We start from the raw sequence: 21,471 nt of genomic DNA on the forward strand, positions 1-21,471 counted from the left end.
TTGAGGAAAAATTTTACATTGATCGACCGATAATAAGGATTTCGTAGAATATTGCCACATAATATGGGTATAAGCATTTTTAAAAATGCTTAAATGTAAAACATGTATTTATGAAATAGAATTTGAAATAAGAATGATGATCGCGTTCAGTTTAAATAGCCTGCGGTCTCAATATACATTTGATTACACCCTCATGATTAAATTGCCTTCCTTCTGTATAAGGCTTGGTATCTATACCAAAAACATAATTCAATGATTACTATTCAGTCAATGAATTTCATATAAAACGATTGAAATCGCTCTGCCGATTACTACACTTTCCCCGGGCGCCACAATTTCTTTGAACACGCTTCTGCACACTCTGGCACCCCTTGTTCATCATATGACAACTCCCTCCCTTCAGCCCTGATTGATACTAGAATTTACTGTGTTTTCTGGAGGGGCTTCCAGCAGGCTCAGGCCAGAACGATATGCAGAGAGAAACAGAATGTGAACTTGTGAGGTCAGGACGGACTCATGAGGCTAACAACTCTTTGGCATTACAAATCATGACACATGAAATATTATACCGCAGGATATCCACATACAGATATAACCATTATAAACAACCGTGTTAAATGTATGTGTACTTCAGAGGGAAAGCTATCAACGGGACATCCAACTAGTCCGTCCTAATAGTCTCATCGTCTCAAAACCTGTCAAAGTACTTTGAACACCTACAATGCAATGAAGGTTGCATACAATGTAATGAAGATTGCATTGTAGGCCTATCTCATTTTGTTCACTGTTTGTCTGCTTGTCCCAATAGATACACTGAATATGCTAAGTGAGCTCCATCTTCCTAGATGGAATTAGAATGTAATTCAAAGATGGACGCTCATCAGTCCTGATTAGCATGTGATGAACGTGAACACCTTACACGTTAATGAGTCTACTTCCTTCTCTTGAACTTCTTTCTCTTCTCTATGAACGATCTCCCGTGTAGGCTGATTTTTGTTTCCAGTTCACCTTGTGGATATGGATGCCTTGGTTTTGCAGTCGTAAAACTATCTCTCCTCATGGTGTCAAAGGTGAAATTATGTTTTTTTTTGTGATTTTCCATAGATTGTTATTGCTTCATGAATAAAACATGCTAATAATGACAATGAGTGTCATTTGCAAGATGTATTATTGAACAAACAAGATGAGGAAACAAATTAAAATGGAATACAAGCAGACAGACAATGAAAAACGGAAAATGGAATTATTTATAGTTAATAAGTCATATGAGAAATCATATGCAGTGTGAAGATGCTAGAACCAAGACAGAGATTAAAAACGTATCTTTCAGAGACCTGCAAATATTAATTACCATAAGTAGATTGTTTTTGTGTTTGTGAAGTCCATAGAAAATGACTGCTTTCAACCAACCGGTCTCTTAATGCAATTAACTGAGACAATAACAGCATCCGCTGTGACTTGATTTATTTTCCCAGGTGGCGAGGACAATGCAGAGGTGTGGCCATGTTTTGGATCATTTGCACTTCAAATGACCTACTTTCTGACTTTTAATGATTTTTCTCATTTGTCTTGCGCACTGTAGTTTTTATTTTTCAAATACATTTTCTCGATCAGCCAGAGAACCAACATTATGAGGCGTAACTTGTGTTGCTCTTGGTGGACACCCAATTCAATCTGTTTTTTATATCACACAAAATTATGGTTCAGTTCTCCTTGTTCCTGTCTTCTGAAATTGATTGTAAATATGGATACTCAGCAATCAATAGGTACTGCTTTGAATATAGATTCAGGGGCATTCTGGTCATTAAATGATTTTAGCACATAATTTAGCTGAGGGGTTTTCGTGGATGACATGCAGGCACTGAATATATATATGCATTATTTTCCACTTCACAGTTGTCACGAGAAATTCTTACATAAACCTATACAGACGCACACACACACACACACAGACCACACACACACACACACACACACACACACACACACAGGTACAGCAGGTCGTCTTACAGCAGCACTGGTGCTTTGACCTTCAGTTGCCCTGAGCTAAAACGCTATATAAATGCTGTCCATATACCATCTACACACAGTCCCTTTTACTTATTATCTCCAGATCAGCGTGGCAGCAGCAATTGCATAACTTCTGTCCCAGATCAGGGCTGTTCATTGGTTCACCCACTGACCTTTCATCTCTCCATGGTTGATCTTTTATGGATGGAAGCTTTAAAACCATCTGACCTCCGCCCGCTCTCCCATCTCTTTCCCTCCTCCTTAAACATAACAACTGTTCATTGTCAGTTGACCCGAGCACTGATCTCTAAGAAAAATAAATAAAAGGTCTTGTGATCCTCTGGAGGCTCTTCTCTTTCCATTGCGACGTCGAGTGCTCTGTGTTACGGCCTTGAGCCGGCCACTGGGAAGCACACCGTCTTTAGCGGAGCAGAGAGAGAGAGGAACGGCCAGCACAGAGACTGCTCATTCGTGGAGTGGCAAAGTGCCAGTCCGCCAAGCTTTCTTTACATGTTTTTTTCATTTTAGATTGTGCAAGGTAATCACATATGGGATTGTGGTTAGTTCAGGGTTAGTCTGAATGCCGGCGTCCTGTGGAAGATAGTTGCCCATGTTCAGGAGAGCATGGGATTGTTCTGGCTTGTATTTACGTTGCAAAATAGTGGCTTATCCTCCATTCTACGGAGTCTCAAAGCGTGGTTGACTTGTGTGATTTTGATTACACGTGAATTACTCCCACAATGCTCGGCTCCTTGTTTGTGTGTGTTGTGTTCCCATTATAACCTGGGCGGTTTTGTTATGAAACAGAACAGCTGATAACAGCTCCTCCTTTTTCGTTGTATTTCGTGATTGTAAATATGATTGTATTCTATTCAATTTGCCACTGCCATTTCTCTGAAATGCATGCACACACACACACACACACACACACACACACACACACACACACACACACACACACACACACACACACACACACACACACACACACACACACACACACACACAAACCCATCAGACTCCCATGGTGACGTTTGGCGCATCGTCTAAACACAAGGCTGATTACTTTTGTTCGGATTCGATCGAACGACTCAACGGCGAGTGATTTAGCACATTGTGTCTGGGTTGTAGCCTCGACCCTTGACAGATTGTGTGGCCTCTTTAGCGTTCCTCACCACCAGAGCCTCCACTTCTCTCTGTCCGCCTATCAAAAGTGGGGAAACAGGCGAACGTCTTGCAGATGGAGCTCTCGTCAATACAGTGCGATTAGACACGATTATAATTACGTTCTAATTAGTTTTCCATCTGCCACAGTGTTTTCGACAGGTCGAAAACACTGTAGTGCGCCACGTCAATGCCTATCTAGTGAACGAGACGGCTGCATGCAATTCAACAACCAAAGGGGTTATGGGTTATGTGTTCCAGATGCCTCGGGCACCAGCCTTCCGAGTTGCACTTGTGATGTCATTTCCCGTCTCGTAGCAATTATAGTGTTCCCGTTCGTCTATGTCAGTGTTTCTCAACCTTTTTTGCGACACCTGTGGGTAGGCTATATCCATTACCAACTCCACTCCAACTCGTGCTACATTGCTTGAATAAAAGACTTCTGTGCAGTTTTGGTTTCTTCTGGACAAGAAAATGTGTATTCAGTTTTATTAAAAGGTTTTATTGTTGAGCTATTGAAGTTTAATACGTAACAGTGCTTGTGTACATTTGTATTGGTTATTGAACTGTTAACCCGCGAACTTGGGTTCAATATGTGTACGAAAGACTCCCTTTGTTTACGTGACGTTGCCTAGCAACGCTGCACATGTGCAGCCTTTATCCGCTTCGTTCTGAGTTGGCGAGTAGCACGCGGCCAAATAGTAATTAAAGTAGTTTGTTACTATACAAGTTAAGCGCCTGTAACATCAGTGTTAAATGCGTATGTGCCGGTTGGTGTGTGTACCTTATGAAAGTAAGTGTTTATCGGTTCGCAGACGTAATGAGAGACGTTGCAGTTGTCTACATTTAATGCGCACATTCTATTGTTTACAATTATCATGCTAAGCGGAGTTAGCTTTATTCACGTCTTGTGTTGCACAGCCATTTTTGTTTAGAGCGTCACCACTGAGCTCGGTCTACTCTCAGAATTCCAAGGGGGCCGACCAAAAGGGGGTTGCCTCCGAGAAATGCCGCAAGAAAGCTTGCAACTTGGAAGGCTGGTATCCTAGGCATCCGGAACACACCATTAGCTCCAGCGCTTGCAGGTTGCCTAAAATTCAGACCCTTAACATAAACAGCCTGACCTCCTTTTACCACTTTACCAATTACCACTCCTTTATCTTGGCGGCGCAATTACGCCCGTCTTCATTTGATTTTGCTGTTACGTTTCCACGTTTCATTATAACGTATCTATTGTAACCGCTGTGTCTCCCTCTCTTCAGGTTTATATCTATTATCAGATAAGGTGGTGAACGGGGAATTCAGGGAATGGTTAATGGTTTTATAATGGCTTCTAATGGCGAAAACTGTGTGCACGGCTTCTCTGTCTTCATTTAAGCATTGTTTGCTGTGAAGGTCTGGGAACCGAAATGCTCTGGCACAAGCGGCCTCATTAAAGCTCTGGGAAGCCCTGACCTAACAACCATGTACGTCTCCTGTGAGGTCACGGTAAATACGCAGGTAAACCGGTACAGACACACACACACACACACACACACACACACACACACACACACACACACACACACACACACACACACATAATATAGGCGCACATTCACGCTCCAAAAGAGTTTGCATCAGGGGCAGAGGTGTTGATCCGGACAAACACATCCAAACACAGACGTGTGTGGAGCAGGCTGTGGCGGCTCTATCCTCACACACCGTGACCCCACCGTTAAGCCGACAGCGACAGAGGGGGATATGCTCACTTTTTTAGTTGCATTGGCAAATGCAAACCAAGCTGGCTAAATGGAAATGTTTTACATTATTAATTAAACTATATATATTATTAAACTTTTCTGCAGTTGATGATGACTTTGGCAATACTAAATGATCGCTAAGGTTCCTGATATACTTACAACTAAATTGGAATTGGTGTGTGCACATAGCCAGAATGGCAGCTTTCCCACTAAATCTAAGCTTCGATGGCCACAGGGTTAGACCTGGGCAATAAAACAATAAATTATCGTATCGTGATAGACTTTTGATCAATATCAATATAAAACATGTTCAATATATATCGATAAGAGACTGGACCACCAAATCTAGCAGCTGGGTTTGTTACACAAACACAGTTCCATACTTATTTACAATATTTGAGTGTTTTTCATTGGAGTATTTATCAATGAAGAACAGTGGAAGGTCATATTAAGTGTTAACCAGAAGTGTTTAAATCCAGCATTGTAATTCCTAGTCTTTTTAGGTCATTACTATTATCAATAGCTATCGATATCGATCAATATGATCAAGTTATATTGTGATATGTCTTTCAGCCATATCACCCAGGCCTACACAGGGTGCTCAGCCAAACTAGCCATACGTTCAGCACACACGCTCCAAGCCTGCAATTTGTCAATGTTAACACGTGACAGACCACAGTCTGTCACAGTCTTGTCCCACCAAAACCTAATGAAAGAGCCCACTATCGAAAATTACCTGTTTGACAGCAGCCTAACGCACCAATTTCGATTTTTCTTAAGGTGTAGCGCGGCCTAAACACCTGACAGCCTTTGTTATTTGTGATGCATTGCTTTACTTTGTGTTCTCTGCTTCCTCTCTACTCAAGGATAGCTTGGTAGTTAGTTCTTGTTTCTCTGCTGCTAACCGTGGTTTGTTCTTGATGCAGTTGTAATAGTACAACATAGAGTAGAGCAGAGCTGGAACATTACTCGAGCTGTCCTGTATATCTCCTGCTGTTGGGAGTAGGGCTGCAACGATTCGTCGACATTGTCGACAAAAATCGATAATAGAAATTGTCGACAATGAATTCCATTGTCGACCATTGTCGCCAGACGTGTTTTTCCAACGGAGTGAGGCATCTCACTTCATTACAATCTCTGCCGAGAGTCGCACATGCGCAATAGCGTCTCTGCCGAGTTAAGTAGTAAAGTTTGGGAGCATTTTAGCCTGGATACGGCGAATAAAAAAGATTACTTTCAAGGTTTGCAAAGCAGACCTTGCGTATCACGGCAGCACCTCGGTGATGCAACATTTAAAGAGAAAGCACGTCGGACAGTTGATCGAAACAGAGTCTGACTCGCCTCGGTAAGATTAAAGTAACATTAAAGCCAATACGTTTTGTTTTCCAAATAAAACTATTATCTCGGTGGATAACCGCGCCCGCGGTGTGGAAACGTGTGCTTAAATCCTTCCCAGCGCTTCATCAGAGCAGTGTTTGTAATAACGCCGTTATTTTTTCAGTAACGGGTAATCTAACTAATTCATTTTTCCGTCGTTACAACGCCGTTACTGTTACTGACAGTTTAATGCGGTGCATTACTATGAATTGACTGAATAAACTGTGTAATCCGAACGCACCCCTGGCTGCACACACAAACTGCTAGTGAGGAGACCGGGTTTAACAAAGAGATAAGCGATTATGATTGGCTAAGGCAGAGTCATGTTTCATGGTAGCCAATCGGAGCCAATGTTTTTACACACAAGCCAGGATAGCCAGGGCCCCGTTTCCCGAAAGCATCGTTAGCCTAACGACGTCGTTAACACCGTCGTACGATCATCGCAGAATTTTCGGACCGTTTCCCGAAAGCATCGTTACGTAACGACGTCGTTAAAACCCTCGTAGCTAACGACGCCTACAGGGGTACTCGTTAAGCACTAGGATGCATCGTTACTATAGCCTCAGTGGAGTCACCAGCTGGACATTCCGTGTATTGGATGTGTTTTATTAAAACACGTCATCCAATACCACTGATTATCCAGCTGGCGCTATTTCGCAATAGACCGAGTCGGCAAGCAAGGAAACGTCACTTCCGGTCAGGGCCGTGGGGGAAAACAAACCGTTTTCCCCATACACACTCATGCAAAAAGGCGGTATTTTAAACCTTTGTCAAACGCTTGTCCGCTGTCATTTCTTGGTTTGAATCACTTGTATATGCTGTCAAAGGGCTATATATTAAAAAAATTATCATGATCGGGTCGATTGTTGTCCGTATATTTTTTTTAAAGTGGATCTTTCACAGTTGGTCTTCCCCCACAGCGTTGAGTCTAGGTGGGTGTTCCCTTGGTCGCCGGCCGGATCTATATCGTAAAAACGCGGCAAGTGTTTGTCTCTTGCTGTCATGTCTTACTTTCAGTCACTTGTATGTGCTGACAAAGAGCTTTATCTTATCCTATATCCTATATCCTATCCTTTATCTTAATCTATCTTATCCGAGTGTCTACAGCCGGCGACCAAGGGAACACCCACCTAGACTCAACGCTGTGGGGGAAGACCAACTGTGAAAGATCCACTTTAAAAAAAATATACGGACAACAATCGACCCGATCATGATAATTTTTTTAATATATAGCCCTTTGACAGCATATACAAGTGATTCAAACCAAGAAATGACAGCGGACAAGCGTTTGACAAAGGTTTAAAATGCCGCCTTTTTGTATGAGTGTGTATGGGGAAAACGGTTTGTTTTCCCCCACGGCCCTGACCGGAAGTGACGTTTCCTTGCTTGCCGACTCGGTCTATAGCCCAAAAACAGTGGTTCCCGCATATATATTACTCGTAGACTACTGTTAGATTTAAACAGCAAAGACAGAGACATGTTAGAAGTCAACACAAATATAATTTATTGCAGCAATTTAAAATTCCAAAAATAAATGTACCGATGAAACGCCACGTCACAAGGCACCCTATCACAAGGCATATAATAAAATCAAATGATTCCGTTGCTTGTGTGGGAGGTCGCTTGCGAGCGGCACTTGCTGTCTCCCTCTGATTTTAATTCAACCATCGTGGTTAAAATGTCCTCATATTGATCAATGACAGAAGACATACTGTATATGAATCATGCTGAAACCAGCGGGTGTCGGATAATTTCTGCAGGCGTTTTTTGTTGCGATTGTTTGACATAGAGCACTGTAGGCGCGTCGGTGAGGCTGTGATGAAGTTCACTATTTATTGGACCGTGTCTAGACAGTTACGAACTCCCTGACCTTAGTGGAGTGCACAATCGCCAAGTTGAGAGCGTGGTTTTCTGTACGTAGACTGCTGCGGGAAACTGTGCTGCGATGCGTGCCATTCCCGCTTACATTGCCCGCACCATCATACCCCCTGCCCAACAATATGGGCAGGAATCGATCTAGACCAGCAACAGCAATAGCCGTGTCAATGTCTCTGCGTTTGAATGATAATGAATGAATGGAACGTTGCATTTTTAATGTTGACTCCAAAGTTTCTGGAGAGTGCGCGGCGCGTCAATCACTGAATGAATGAATGAAACGGAATGCAGGAATCAGAGAAAGTCTGCCCTCTTTGCGGCGCAAAGCATGTTTCAGAAATCAGCACATTTAAATAAATGCTATAGGCCTAGTTGTCACACAGACACATGATATTTTTTATTTTTTTTAATATGGAATTATTTCAGGGGAGAAAATGCCGTGAAACAATGTACGCACGGTGCGTTCGGGATTAGGACTGATATGGCATATGTCGGCCTAGACCAAATCAATTGTGTTTTAATATTTGTAGTATTCATATTAGTCTATCTTTTCGTAGGCTACTCTGCTGTTGGCCTTGATGGGGAGATATTTTTTTGCTGCCACAAAATATAGTTTAATCCAACAACATTCCTGCGTGTCCCCCTCCTACGGAGCCCATTTCAGCACCGTGTGAGTAGACAGCTACAATCCTACGACGTCGTAAGAGCAGAGCACGCGCGTTCATGTTAAGATGAGTTTCGGGAAACGCTCCCCTAAAATTAACGATGCTGCGTGAGATCCATCGTACGATGGATCGTACGAGCGTGGATCCATCGTTATCGGGAAACGGGGCCCAGGACACGCGTGCCACCCACCCACACACACACACACACACACACACACACACACACACACACACACACACAAAACCGAGTCGAAGAAGCAGCAGAGATGGCGAGTCCGGAGCAATCCGATGAAAAGTTGGCATTTTCAAGGTGGAGATATAAGCACTACTTCAAATTCATTAAGGTCAAAGGCAAGAATGTGCATGTAAAGTGAACATTATGTCCAGGAGCAAAGACTTTGTCGACATCCGTTGTAAGCAACTCTAATTGAATGAAGCATCCCACAACGACACACGCATCTACAAAGCTATTTTTTTTTCTTTTACAGTAACGTAAATAATTACTTTCCCTGGTAACTAGTCACTTTTATTATAGAGTAATTCAGTTACTAACTCAGTTATATATATATTGAATAAAATATGCATTTTTCATTGAAGTACCCATCTTTCTTGTGTTTATTATCATTTGCCACATAATTAAAGCAACCTCATGCTAAATTTCAGATTTTTTTTTATAATTATCTATAATTATATAATTATTAGTCGACTAATCGTTTCAATAGTCGGTGACTCGTCGACTATTAAAATAGTCGTTAGTTGCAGCCCTAGTTGGGAGTGGACTTGAGATCTCATTTGTCTCTATCTGAGAATAAGTCATTAGTGCGCCTGTGGTGGGTAAAGGTGCTGAAAGCATATATTTTGATAGAGCATAATGAGTTAACTATACTGTATATGATGAAACTCTTCATGCCACTTAATTGAGTTAGTCTAAGCAGTACTGTAAGTCAGTCTAAGCAGTGTAAGAACAAAGGGACTGCTTGTAATTAAAATGTGTAGTCCTCTTGATTTCAGAGACAGTGGTAATGGTAATGGTACAGAAAGGTCAAGTGATAATTGGTAAAGATTTAGTGTGATTGAAAATATGCATGTGCCACTAACTGAAAACTGTCAGTTTGCCAGTGGAAACCCGAAGTCTTGAATGCTACAGCTCAGCAGGGGATTTTTGAGATTCTGGCAAACATGAAGCCCCCACTGCTTCCCTCATCCATAGAGCTCTGTGGTGGACAGTGAGTGTATGTTTGTGCAAATGTGTGTGTGTGTGTGTGTGTGTGTGTGTGTGTGTGTGTGTGTGTGTGTGTGTTAAATTAAATAAATCAATAAATGTATTCATTTATTTAAATTGGCAAACCAGTTCTCTGTTAAATTAGCTTTTATTGTTATATATTGAGAAATTTTGTAACATTAAATTATTTTGTGACCATTTAATAGTACATTTAACTTAAATTGTTTTGCAAAAATGTCAAAATTGCCTATTTAAAAGTGCAATGAATTAACCAATTGCTACATACTTATCTTTGAATTAATAACCCTAATATTCATATTTAATCGATTTTGTTGAATCACTCAATGAAAAACAGTGTTCAACTTAAACAGCAAATAAAAGTCCTCGCAATTATTTTCCTCACAGAAGTGATTGCTTTCACAGTATGTGAGTAGAAATTATGTATCTGAGCATAGACTCAGAGGTCAGCAGAGCAAGGAGATCTGACTTCTGGCTGCTTACACGAAACACTCTGCGGCTCTTTGTGAGTGTCATAGAAACTGAAAAGGTATTATCTATGTGTGTGTGTGTGCGTGTGAGTGTCTGTGTATTTGTGTACTCGCACACACGTGTGTGTGTATGTGTGAGTGTCTGCGAGTGTGTGTGTGTGTGTGTCAGGTCCATAGAACCTAGAGAGAACACCTGCGACTAATAAATTGGTTTCTGGTGTGAGACAAACTTTCAAAGAACAATTGATTCAATTTCTAATGGCATTTACATCTAAACCACATAGCACACCAGGATAATAGTTCAAGGATGTGAATGCGCCTGAGGTTTTGGGTCACTCTACTCCCCATCTTTTATTCTATTTATCTCCACTCTGCGTTGCAATCGTCTCATTGCCAAAGCACAATGTCTGTGGGTCCAATCGGTTGGAACAGATTGGTCCGCTGGCCCGGTCAAAGAGTTCCACCCGCTGGGGTTGGGAATGCCTCTGTCAAGTCCTTGCCTTCTGTTAGTTGATCAAGCTGTACAACAAGCCACAGGCTGCTAAGATGACCAATGCTCGCTTGAGTGCACTCATGCACATCTATGTGACAATAACTACTACAAAGGCAAATGTGTGTGTGTGTGTGTGTGTGTGTGTGTCACAAATGCAATCTCTATTTGACAATTTTTTTTTTGCACAATTAACCACGTGTGTGTGTGTGTGTGTGTGTGTATGTGCAGGTTGGTTGTCTGGGCTGGCTGTGTAGCTCAGCCCAGCTCTGACAAAAGCATCTTCACACCTCCCTGGGGGGGCACTGTGTGTGTGTGTGTGTGTGTGTGTGTGTGTGTGTGTGGCTTAGGCAGTGGATCAGAGGGACGGAGAACCATAGGAAGGTCGCTCTGTGTCTGACCGCCCCCCAGCCTGGGCTGCCTGTTGCAGATAAGACAATAGGAATTCACAGTAGGCCGTTTATTAAGCTAAGACCAAGCCCTTATGGGCTTGTGGTCACACACAGAGGAAGCATTTCAATCAAGACCAGCAACAGGTCTGAGCGGCTGTTTTGATGAAAGCAGGCTTGTGAGGAGGTTTTGTTTTCTGGAAACACGCTCATAGATCTCTTGAGGGAAATTAAAGGGTTCTAGTGAATTATGTAAAGCAATTTAGGATGGGGGCTATCATTCCATTTTATCACAGGCTGTATGATATGCTGTGTGATGTGGGTCTGTATATGTCTGTGTATATGTATGTTCTGTATGAAGTAAGTAGGTAGGGTATTAATGTACTGTAGGTGTTTGTGTATGTATGTGTTTGTTTGTTTGTATGTATGTATGTATGTATGTATGTATGTATGTATGTATGTATGTATGTATGTATGTATGTATCTGCGTATGAACATTTGTGTGTACGTACGTATGTACTGTATGTATGTATGTATGTATTGATGTTTGTATACATGGATGGAGTTGGATGGATGAATAAGTACAGTTGTATTTACCAGGCACACAACAAAACAACAACCATGCTATTACTGACACACTTAAGCATAGATCAATATGCATTGTAGCTAGCCGTGCCACAAATGCACATACCAGTGCATTTATAAAGGGCTACTGACCTAGCAGTAAACAAAACTGTCATAACCAGATCTTGATGGATCTCCTATTGGATTTTGGGCTTAATTGGCTCCTCCATGCTCTCAGCTATGTTCTCAGTCCCAAGAGTGCTACCTCATCTCTACATGCTGGGGAAGGGTTTCACAGGGCCAGAAATCTAGGCCACTCCATCCAGTCACATACATCCAATACACTTACACTTCTGACTGCAGGTCCCATATTTAATGAGCCTCTCTGACTTCAAATGAATTACAGAATCACAGAGCAGATGGACAGACTGTTTGTTTTGGTTTGATTTTAAATAGAAAGACAGATTGATAGGCTTATGACTTGAATGGTGTAACAATGAAGAGAGAGAGAGAGAGAGAGAGAGAGCTAATGGTGTTGCTTGTTATATTTAATATTCTCACATAATGAGGACCTGTACGAGGCTTCCTGTGTATGTTTAACGTATTATGCACATTGCTAGGAGAAGAGCATAATAACAGCACAGAAAACGTGACGGTGATAAGGGATTTCTTTCAGCCCTGCTTCAATGTCCGCTTAGAAACTATAATTAGAATATTAATAGTCAACAGGAACTTTGTGGAAAAAGCTCTTTTTTTTCATCTTAGTTAAATGAAGAAGGAAAAAAAAACCTATGCTCCGAAATCAGAAAAAGGGTTAAATGGGAAGGTAAACTGCTAGCATTGATTCATTCTCGTTAAGACCAAAAACTTTGAATAGGAAATTCCCAGAATGTTAACATATTTGGATGAGGTGTAAAGCGCGTTCTTCTCGCTCTCAGGTGAATGACACGTTTACAAAGCTCACATGATGAGCTTGTGATTTAACTGTTCATAATGGGATTTATTTATGTTGCACCACATGGGGATCAGCTAGTAAGACACAGGGGCAACCTTGAGGTCAAGCAGTGAAACCCAGACAGCGGTGGGGATGGCTCGCCATCAAAGAGACCATTACAGAGTGATTATGTTAGAAAATCGTTCCCGAGTGATGACTATATACATTTGAACTCATACCAGATCATATTTCATCCACGTTTGTGCATTTACGTTTTTTATAAGATTTATCATCTTATAAAAAATATATATATATATCTGTGATGAGGCCAAATTGAGGTTGAATGCAGCTCCATATGTGGCACAAACAGAAAAGAAAGGAAACAAGATTTGAAATGAAGACTTAAACGTCCTTTGGATGCTATGTTTAGTGCTTGGCCTGAATTCATCAACGGCATTCAATGCGACCACAGTTTACCAGACTCCCTTCCAGCACCCAGACCAGAGATTGGTTCCCTCCTGGTGGCATCCTTCAAGGGTTTCCAGCATGTGGGATTTTCTATCACCAATTGATCAGAGACTGTTTCAATCACTTATTGCCTGCTTCTAACTGAGTGGAATTTCTCAATAGACAGAAGGGCCAATTAGAGTGAATTCTATTCAGAAAACAACTATAAAGCATACAGAGACTGTTGTCCCCTACAAGTGAATCCTATTGCAATTCTCCATTGAATTCTCTGTTGGTTTTATTGTGTTTGTTTATCGCAGTGCTTTAACTGTACGTTCACTGCTTTGTGGGCTTGGATCTACATGGATGGCGGTGTTTGTATTCTGTTGCTGTAGTCTAGTAGTGTGTGGTAGTGTAGACACAACTTTCAGAAGAACACATCTCTTTTTTGGCAAGTGTAGGAAACATGACATTATCCTGTTTGCGAGTTTCAAAGGTGACATTGTTTTTATTGATAAGTGCAAGGAAAGCTTCACTATGTATCTCAACAATCCGTGTGATAGTTTAATTCTGAGGAAAAAACAAGGTTTACCAAGGTTTCCTGCTATCTCTCTCTTTCTCTCTCTCTCTCCCTCTCTCTACCTTTGTCTCTGTCTCTCTCCCTCTCTTTCGTCTGTCTCTCTCACTCCCTCTTTTGCTCTCTCACTCTCTCACTGTCTCTCTCCCTTCCTCCCTCTCTCTCTCTCTCTCTCTCTCTCTCTATGCATACATATATGTTAAGTGAAACCTCCTGAGAGCATGGAGCCTACAGATGTGTTATCGCAAAACGTACAGATGTATCTTCAACCGTGACTCACCTCAACGTTAACAGTCTGCTTTGATGTCACGTTCAGAAGGAGAGAGATGAAATTAACTGGATCATTGGTTCTGCACTCTAATTCCCCTCTTGTTTATACCTCCCCCGTACCACTTCTCTCAGTTTGTTTATTCAAGCCATTCCAGAGATGGAGAGATATTTTCTGTGTTTAAACACTGTGGTCTTGGTGGGGGGGAGACCTAGCGCGTAGAAGCGGTCCATTGGCGCAAATGAGCGGGTTCGACAAACACCAGCAACTGACTACTCAAGCATGACTGTTTTGTACACAGTGAGAGAGCGGGGATCCAACAGAGCATAGGAATGCACCGGAAAAACAGAAAGAATAATCCATATGGCTGAAGATCATAGCACAGTGTGGCTCCTGGGTGTAATCCAGTGTTTACTCAGGCTTAAAACCAGCTGGGGATAAGTGACGGGCTTATAGTGTGGTTATGGTCCCATTTGTTTGCAAATAGCCTACAACACCAACTTTAACGATATTGGGGACTGATTTATATTATGTGTTGCTGTAAGTCACTTACGTAAGTGACTTACGTTATAACAACAGTAATTGATACAGTAGCTTATCACGTACAGCTGCTCCAACATGAAGGTGAACGATGCAACACCACTGATGAAATAGTGTCCCACTGACTCATCAAGCTTTAAAAAACAAAGAAGATTCTTCCTCATGTCCTGCTATAAGTAGAATTGCCACCCAGCTCAGCCCAATCTGCGGTGTATTGCGTTGATCTTCTAAGGGGGTGAGGGCTCAGAGTGAGTTAGGGAATCACTGTTTTCACGGGTCTACTGTCTGTGTCTCTCAGGGCGCCGTGCGTCCTGGAGCTGAAGAAACGAGGTGTGTTTCATGGGGTTGGGTGGGAGATTTAACAGCCAGCAGCTCCACTGAGCCCAATATTTCCACCACATAACAGCGGACCTCCGACCTCAACCCAATATACAGCAGCTCATCGGGCTTACGCATCTCCATCAGATAAAACTTCTCAGTCACTTCTTAGGTTGCTACAAACCCCCAAAATGGGGTTTGTAGAAAGCTTCGCTCGTCACGATCGATATGCAATCTATTTATTTCCCAGATTCGTAAACAAATAGGGTAAAAATACTTAACGTGTGGTAATTGTATCCATGAGAGGAAAATAATGATGTGTTGTTCTCTGAAGCGATCCAGAAGAACACCAATGCAGAAAACCTGCGCGCCTTTACAATAAGTGAAATATTGAGCTTCATATTGAAACGGCATTATTGCAAGCCAGATATGAAACATAAAATACACATGTGGCCACTCAACCTCGCATCTTAATTAATTTCATATCAGATGCAATTCATCACTTTTTGTTGATACAGCTCGGATCTCGTCAGATTTATCACAACACCTGAGTCCCAAGTGCTGTGAAACGCTGTTCCATTTCTTTAGTAAAGAGGATACAATGTGGGTGTGATCTTTGAGGAGTTGACAGAATCATAAACTTCATAATCATAAATAGAAGAGCCATATGCCTTACCTTCACGCCATAAGTTTGACTCAAGCACTGCTTGGACAGGTATGCCTTTTTAAATCCAAGAATATCCACATTCAGCTTTCCCCGTGTCTTCTGTGTGCTTGTTCATGTTCTGTGATTAAAAACGAGTGCAGAGACTGTGAATGTAAAACGTGATGCTCAGGGGTCGACGGTGCGATGCATCCGTGCTTAGACTATCCTAGTCTAAAAAATGCGTTTGAGCAAAACGAGTTGCCTTAAAAAAAACACATTCTCCCCCCTACTGGATATCAGGTGGAACCTTCAGGTAGGCTATATATTTTTTTAAAATGCAATTGATGTTCCCTCCAAGCAGCCGTTGACAAGCGCAGCGATCCGTGTGGTGTCCGGGAGCTTTACGCACCGAGTACGCACGGCTTGGTTCCCTCTGAGGAGCGACTGGGCGGCTGGAGAGTGGAGACCTCAGAGCCACTCTAAGAGGCTGAGGAGGAAGGAGTGTGGAAACATTGAGGCGGGGTTTCTCATCTGTTTAACACGATGAGGAAGGGATGAGGTGTGCATGCCTTGTTAAGGGAAACCAAACGCGTGCATGTTTTAAAAATGAATGGAAGCAGTTTCAGTGGTGTTTGACGTGAGGCGAATACGCGCAGTGACTGAACTATAGGAAGGATCGTAGCTATATAGTCCACTATCATTTTCGCGTTGCCGTCCATCTTCAAATTGTTATTTAAATTACGACACTCGATTAGACCAGTCTAAATCACACTAATTGGATCAAGTATGCATTTTTATGACTGCATTTATCTAGCCTATACATAAAAGTCAAAGATGATATAGTAGGCTGAAGATTATGATTTGGCCTACTCTATAATCGTAAAATAACTTTTATAACGACATGTCTATTTTTTCATGTCCTGTAGGCCTACGACCTGATAGTTTGTGCTAATGTTATCTTCAAGCCCAAAAAAACAATTTATTTATTTATTTATTCTTTACTATAATAAACAACAAGATGGGAAAACCGTGAGTTTATACAAATCCTCGAGTTTAGATGTTTACTACAGCGTTTCGGGGGCACTTAAAGGGCCCCTAATTTACCACAAGATGGGATTGTGATTAGCAATAACAAGCCATTTGAAAATCTGCCCTGCCCGATGATATAGTGACATCATACGCGGGAGTGTCCACCTAGATGTACCGGCAGGGCAGATTTTCAAATAGCTTTTAATGGCTAATCACACTCACAGCTGGTGGTATAATAGTGCCCCTTGCAAGCAAATAATGTCTAAATATTCCCCAATCTACCTGAAGGACAATATCAAAAATTTCCATCCTCCTTTTTCTAGTTTTCTTCGTTTTTGTTACTTCGACTAGCCCATCCTTACCTCCTGAAGTCAAGAAACATCAATATCTACTCAATCAACACAAATTGAAATCATTTGCGTATGTGTTGTATTGTATATGCTGTGGATATATTGTACATTCTATATTAACCATAGCCACCATAGTATTTATATAATGTTAAAAACATACCCCAAACCCTGACCTTGGATGGTTAAATTCAATTTTGCAAAACTGGTTTTCTTGCGAGATCAATGAACATAATATTAACAAATAACCGTTTCTGAGGATTTCTAGTGATAACTTCCCCCCCCCCCCCCCCACACACACACACACACACACACCTGTTATCTCTCTCTCTCTCTCTCTCTCTCTCTCTCTCTCTCTCTCTCCTTCTCTTGTCACTCTGACAAACGCACACTCACATGTGCGTGCATGCACACACACACACACACATGGACACACACACAACTAAGCACACATGCACAGACGCAGACACACACACACACACACACAACTAAGCACACATGCACAGACGCAGACACACACACACACACACACGTACATTTACACAACCACATGCACAAGCACGCACACATGCACACACACACATACAAACAAACATACGCATAAACGTACACATGCACATGCACACACATACCCACACAAACAATTTCCCTTGACTAGTTATGAGATTCACAAACAGAAGTCCCTGCTGCCATAGGGCAGTTCTGGTGATACCCGATCTGGCCTCTATTAACTTGGTGAGAGGGCGGTGACTGAATACTATATAAACCACTGCAAACTTGACAGCAGCACTTATCTCTTAATACTATCAAGCACACAGTCCTATGTTTGATGTTACACATTTTCGTGAAATAAAAATATATAAATAAAACATTTTTTTACGGTAGGAATGATTTCTCTCTCTTGTTGTTCTCGCCCCTCCTAGTTATAAACAGCACTTTCCTCACATGGCTGCTGTAGAGAACCTCGGGTGCAACACACATTGGACTTGCACCGAAAACTCATAAGTTAGCAGGATTGGAAAATGAACAACAGAGTAAAGCTAAAGGGGATATCCATTGGAAAGCTATCACTCACAGACAGGAAAACAGGAAACACACACGCACACACACACATACACCACACACACATAAACACACAAACACACACACGTACACACACACAAACCCTCACACTCACACACAGGCACACGTAACACATACTCCAAATCAAATGCTCCTTGTCTGAGAATCCTAATGGTGTAGCGGAGTTCTACAATAGTTTTAGACTGATATTTTTTCATCAGCCGACATAAGTTGAAATTCACCTCTACGAAGCCACTGTATTGCCCACACATAGCTTAGCACTTAGGCTAGCACATAGCTTAGCACTTAGCACATAGTTTAATACTTGGCACATAGCTTAGCACTTGGCACATTAGCACATGACATTGAGCATGTGCTGTGATTCTGACATTGAGCACTGAGGCCTGGCCCCCTCCTCCCCCTCAAGTAAAAACGCATTAAACTGAAGTCCTTGGCTGCAGTCACATAGTTTTTGAAGCGTAGTAAGGTTCCTATCTGAGTGAAATTACATATCTATGTGGCAGCCATAAGAGCTGTTGGTATTCTCTAAATGCTAAGGAAAGGTACTTCAATACTTTCTTTTTTATCTCCTTTAGCAAAGGTTTCACTGGGCAACCCTTCCAGTGGAAAGAGATAATGCCTTTGCCACAATTCCGGATTTCCATTTCAGGAATATTTTAAGTGTCGCCCAATTAAGCCGTCATTTTCATATAATCATAGTAATTCATGCAATTACAAATGAGTGGACAGGAGGGTGATTGTGAGCAACTATTCTTTTCTCAATGAATTCTCCTTCACGTCTTTCCTTGACCGTGTGCCGTTCTCCATCGAGATCAGGGAACAGTGGTTAGGAGAGGACACAGGATGGACGTTTTGACCGGAGCCCTCGTGTAGGTCAGATGAGGACTGTGATTGTGACCAGTTGAGCTGCTCAATGCATCGCACTGTTTCCCATCTGGTCACATGATGAGTGAGACCTTTTAATAAAGTGGTATTCTTCAATGTGGCCTTCCTCCCTCATCAGCAGAGGCTTACCATGACAACAGAGTCAGGGGGAGATAAGAGCAGGGGGGTGAGTTATTGTGAACTGCTCAACAAAGACAGTGAGTGCACTTAAAAACTGTGGTGGAGGTAAAGAAGAGCTTGGATTGAAAAGAGAACAATGTCAACCAGAGACGAAATCGTCATATCAAAGGAATGACCACGACGTTGATAAGCATAGCTCTCTCCGACAGATCCATTCTCTTGGTCCATTCTGGCTGATTACATGTCTCAGAGGATGTTATGGAAGGCTTAACTATTGACAACACCCAATAGGGCTTACAGTTTCTTACAGTCTCTCCACTGTTGCGCTCTGTTGACGCTTAATGGTTCAACAAAAAAAAAAACGGAGACAGAAGTTGTGAAGTGGAGAAGAGGAGAGGAAAGGGCAGGGCTCAGGTGGGTGGGGCATGTGTAGACAGGATGGAGAGTAATGGCCAGTAATGGTTTATTGTGGCAATCTCTGAGCCAAGGTCGGCCAGCACTAAACTTGCCAAGGTGAGTCTCAGCGTGCGCTGTTGATCGCTCCTTCAAATCACGCCTCCATGAATCACGGGTCGTATTGTAGGGTGACACAAACCTGTTTGACTTTGATGACGCTTACTCACTCAATTCAACTCAGCCAACTCCCTGCGTTCTGGGGGGGAATGAAACACTAGAGGTAATCAGAATTCAAAAGAGGCAATGAGTATACAAACCCCTGAGGTTTGTTTGGTATACTCAATGAAAACAAAAGCGAACCCAGTCATTTTACTTTGATACAAATATTTTTTTTATTCCGCTGTCTCATAAAACAAAAATGTGTAAAGTCAGAAATAAGATTCCTGGAATTATTAAACTTTTTTTAATCCCATCTGGGTAGCCTAAACTAACATACCCCACAGCCATGAGTTCAATATTCGTTTGGAAAGGTCATCTACACCGCGCTTTACACTGTTGCTGAAAGCACATGACTGCACGACACAGCAAACCAAAACGATTACTTAGTAGTCAGCATCTTCATCTATTTTACTAAAAGCAAAAATAGAAATAATCGGAATGATGAAGGGAGGGGCAAAATAATGATAGTTTCATTTTAAGCTTAGCCCCAATGACATCGGGCCCTGGAGTATTTAAACAACTATATTTCCATACTAATAAGTTTATTACTGTGTTTTTTCGTAAAAAGGGTTATTGATGTTTAAAAATACCACAAATAAGCCGCTTCATCCTACCACGTATCTTTGCCCACAACCCACATACTTACATGTACCGCCCAATGCTGGCGCGTAACTGTAAAGAGATTGTTGAAATACAATATTTCAACTGCGGCGCGTTGCAGGTCAACTGATTGTTGAGTTAGTGTCCATGAAAAAAATTTTTTTGACAGTTTTCTTAGTTTCAATTTTCAATTTCAGTTTAAAAGGTGTAATATCAGCTAGGGGACCTGCATCATCAGAAAGAGAAAAACATGTAAATTATTTTCTCATTGCTACACCTTGGACACGGTCATGGGGCAAGGCCCATGGCTCTTTGAAACCATGAGGGGCTTCACAGATCTCATATGAGGACCCTGCAGCACGTCTCATATGAGGACACATTGCAGCACGTCCAACTTTGAACTTTAATTGGGAACTTGCAAGGGTTGAAGATGGGGTAGCATACGATCATTAACCAGGAGGGGGGACATGGCTCCTCTGCTCCCTGCCAGAGAACCCTATGGTGCATGGCCCAGATAAGTATTCAAAGAAAGAAGAGATCATATGTTGTTGCAAGACAAGCAAACCCAGAGTGGCAGCAATAGGATTTTGATATTTATTATTTATTTGAGCTACAGTGAATGCTGATGCTTGTCATTAAGCAGCAGGTAAGAGGATCAGGCAGCTTTGTGAACGGTGCGTACAGGTATGCTGCAGAGATTGGGGATACAACTCCATTCGAGTCCTTAGCCACCACGCTCTCTGCACTAATCCGTGTACGATAATCTGTGTTGACATACAGATGAATGAAACATTTCTGGATCCAACAGATTTGGAATCATTTATGGTCACACAGTTGGACCCACAAAGACCCAGAAGCAGTAAAAGGTTCAAAGAAACTATTTACGCACACAGAGTTAGGAACCCAAGTGAAATGAAAAATCAAATCGTCTTAAAGTTTCGAAGAAGGTGAGAATTGCCATGCTATTCTCGTTCTGCCACGGAGGTGTGTGATGAAGGCTGTCAGTTATAACAAGAGGTGGGTCACTACAGTAAAATGTAATCTAGATGTTAGAAGATAAATAGTTCTGCTTGGCT

The sequence above is a fragment of the Micromesistius poutassou genome (assembly GCF_964030765.1).
Source record: "Micromesistius poutassou genome assembly, chromosome: 4".
Taxonomy (NCBI): Eukaryota; Metazoa; Chordata; class Actinopteri; order Gadiformes; family Gadidae; genus Micromesistius; species Micromesistius poutassou.